The sequence below is a fragment of the Pseudoliparis swirei genome, chromosome 7 (assembly GCF_029220125.1).
Source record: "Pseudoliparis swirei isolate HS2019 ecotype Mariana Trench chromosome 7, NWPU_hadal_v1, whole genome shotgun sequence".
Lineage (NCBI taxonomy): Eukaryota > Metazoa > Chordata > Actinopteri > Perciformes > Liparidae > Pseudoliparis > Pseudoliparis swirei.
The window spans coordinates 622,480-625,751 of record NC_079394.1 but is presented as its reverse complement, the minus strand read 5'-3'; the positions used below and the strand labels follow the sequence as shown (position 1 = coordinate 625,751).

The 3,272-nt window shown below is 39.9% G+C and overlaps 1 long non-coding RNA gene across 2 annotated transcripts; it reads right to left on the bottom strand.

Annotated features, from left to right (window-relative positions):
* Positions 1-251: 251 nt before the first annotated feature.
* On the bottom strand, positions 252-2,998 carry LOC130196804 (uncharacterized). 2 transcript variants are annotated; one of them, XR_008832325.1, is made up of 4 exons: positions 2,665-2,998; positions 1,328-1,505; positions 1,135-1,173; positions 252-428 (listed from the first exon to the last, which is right to left on the bottom strand). It is a non-coding gene; the product is annotated as an uncharacterized LOC130196804 (long non-coding RNA). The 2 variants fall into 2 exon arrangements; XR_008832324.1 differs by lacking the exon at positions 2,665-2,998 and adding an exon at positions 1,644-1,954.
* Between the last annotated feature and the right edge of the window lie 274 nt (positions 2,999-3,272).

Genomic DNA, 3,272 nt, shown 5'->3' with positions numbered 1-3,272 from the left:
ATATTATTACAATTAAACACCTTCGATAAAGTGATATTTCTAAAGGTTTTGCAGTGAAATTCTGTGATTTTACAGATTTCTCCTGTATTATTACAATCAAACACCTTCAATAAAGTGTTCAATTATTATGAAATATAAGCTTTTGAGATTACTGTGAAAAATCTAAATACATTTAAACATCTACAAAACTTCCAATGTTTCAATTTAACTAGGGGTTAGAAACTTAATTACAAAGAAAGTACACACCAATATTGATTTTAAAACATTTTATTTAATGTACATTTTCAAAATCAACCAATTATTCACCATCAGTTGATAAGTCAAAGCAAAACATACCGCAAAAGGTCCATAAATATTTACCAGAAGTGACAGTGCAGATAAAGAACAATCTTCCTAATTTCCAGTAATCAGCCAGATCCTCGGTGCATCTGGGGAAAAAAGAGAAGGACAAACAAATTCACTGGAAAGTCCTTAGAAAGTTAGCTTTGTTTTCTTACCATTCCTTTAAACAAGCTTAAACAAACTATTTTGAAATTGTCTGTACCAACAGTTGCCGTTATGAAACATCCTGTCAATCTGAACACAGTCAGCTTTTAGAATGATAGTAATTAAATGTTTACCTATTTAAAGATGCACCTAGTGCATGTCTTAGCACTTCCATCAGAAACACATTTCAATAACTTCATGAGTCACAAACCATAGCAACAGCAAGCCTGTCCAAGCCGTGTTCATCACGATTTAGTGCCCTCTTGAAACACCTTTTCTTAATTTGCAGCGCTTTTCTGTACCGTGTTGTGTCGTCTGAATTTGCAGCGCTTTTTCTAAATGCTGCACATGTGCTGTCAATTTGATGAAGTTGTTTTCTTAATTTGCTTGTGTTTTGTCTATTAGCATGTTTTATTAAGTTGCAGTGCCCTGACCTCTCAGGGCCACCGTACAACTCAAAAGAAGGAAGGCCGAAGGAAAAGCTCCCCAGTTTTTTATGGCCAGTGGGGGAAATGTCTTAAAAAAGTGCTTTGCTAAGATCATTAAAGTACTTAAGAAATAATATCTAATATTAATCACGATGTAAGGTTTAGCAATAGTGGTTCAAATGGACTAATATCTTTTATATATGCTGCAGTGGATACTTACGAGTGATGGACTTTGGGTGTTTTCCCGTCAATGCTTGATCTGAAAAATGTAAGCAAGTTTTGCGCAATTAGTTATTATCAGTGTTGAAAAGGGTAATGTGAAAATGAATCAGAAAAAAAACTGCCACCACATATTTTAGTTTGAGTTGTGCTGGCACCCATCATTTGCTAGACTGAACTACATCACCGCTTACCTCAATTTAGCCTCGACAAGACTGGTGTCCGAATCATTGGGTCCAGACTGAAGACAGGTGGGGACAGAATCTCATGCCGACATGATGTTCAGGAAACTGGAACTTAAGGCAGGCATAGTCATCATTACTGCTTGAAGACTCACAGGTCAACCGGTTGTCTGTGGGCTGACATGATTCTCTACTGCCAGAAAAGACAAAATAGAAAAGATTAACAATAATAATATAACTTTAAATAGCATTTACAACATAAAAGTGGTTCTAACAATAACGATGTATTCTGTTGTTAAATTAAGACACTGAACTTAAAACAACTTACTTCCGTTTATCCTTGACAACTTGTATCCGATCATGGGTAACTAAATGTTCTACTTCTTAATGACATAAATGTAAACATTGACTCAAAGGACACTCTTTGGTGACGTCCTCATCTGATAATGTGGACAGTAAATGAAGATTTGATCATGAAACCATCCCCTCACTGGACAGCTCACGGAGCTTCTGAGGAGCTGTGAGCTGTCATGTCCGCCACAGCGCAGTTATACGCGTCATGTCAACAACAGTCACGTGAACAGAGTCCCGACCACGTCAACAGCATCAAGTTAAGAGCGTCACGTGAACAGAGTCCCGACAGCATATGACACAGCGCAGTTATAAGCGTCATGTCAACAACAGTCACGTGAACAGAGTCCCGACCACGGCAACAGCATCACGTTAAGAGCGTCACGTGAACAGCAGTCCCGACAGCATATGACACAGCGCAGTTTATAGCGGTCACGTGAACAGAGTCCCGACGTCACGTGAACAGACACGTACAATAACGTGTCTGGTCACGTGACTGTCCGGACTGACCGCTCCGGTATTTGTGAGCTTGTCTACACATGTCTGCTTGGAACCAGTTTCAAAGCACTTCAATAAAATCGTGGTTATTAGATGAAGTGTGTAGCACGTGACCCCTCAGGTGTCTTAACCCACCTGCCACAGTTATGAACCTATAACACGAGCGTTAGCTAAACATTACCTGGGCTAACATGTGTAAAGTAAGCTAATGTTGGCTCTTTCAACACAGAAACCGACAACCTACGTTACATCGACGATGTTAAAGAAACGTGAACACACTTCACACTTAACAGATAGCCAAGTTAACTTACTCTTGATGTCCAAGGCGACACAGAACTGAAGAAAACCATGCCTCGAATTCAAAAGTAGCTACCCGCTAGCTCACATGAGGCTAGCTCAACCCCTCATGGGAGAGCCGAGTAGAAACCTCAAAGTGTCACAAACGTTGCCCGTTCAATACAACGTTACTCTCTGAAATTAAATTAAGTTGGCATTCTTACCTCAAGAAGAGCTGTCATGTCAGGAGGCTGTCGTTCCCTCTGTGGCGTTTCGTGAGTCACTGAAGCCGGAGAGCAGCGCGCCGCTCAAACTGCGGAGAAGAGGCGCGAAACCGGGTTCAACAGTTCAATCTGCTTTTTGTGTTGATTGCTGTGATCAGACTGATCACTGACACCTGGCCTCTCCTTTGAACTCTCTCTCTCTCTCTCTCTCTCTGTTGGACGGGCTGTCTGTCTGTCTCTGTCTGTGCTATTTTCTTCTCTAGTAACTAGATTCTTAGAAGAATACAATACAATACAATAAAATAGCAGGACAGGACATATTACATTTAAGAAGTTAAATAATAAAGGAAATTTAAAAGTAATAAAATGAAAGTAAATACAGTGTATCTAAGTGTATATAAAGTGAAAGCGGTGCAATGTTCATTGATGTTGTTCAATTTGAGGAGGATCTGGCCAGAGGTGATTCATTGTAAAGTCTAATAGTTGCCAGGAATGTTCTCCTGTAACTGGAAGGTTCTCCTGTATCTGGAAGGTTCTCCTGTTTCTAGAAGGTTCTCCTGAATCTGGAATGTTCTCCTGTAACTGGAAAGTTCTCCTGTATCAGGAAT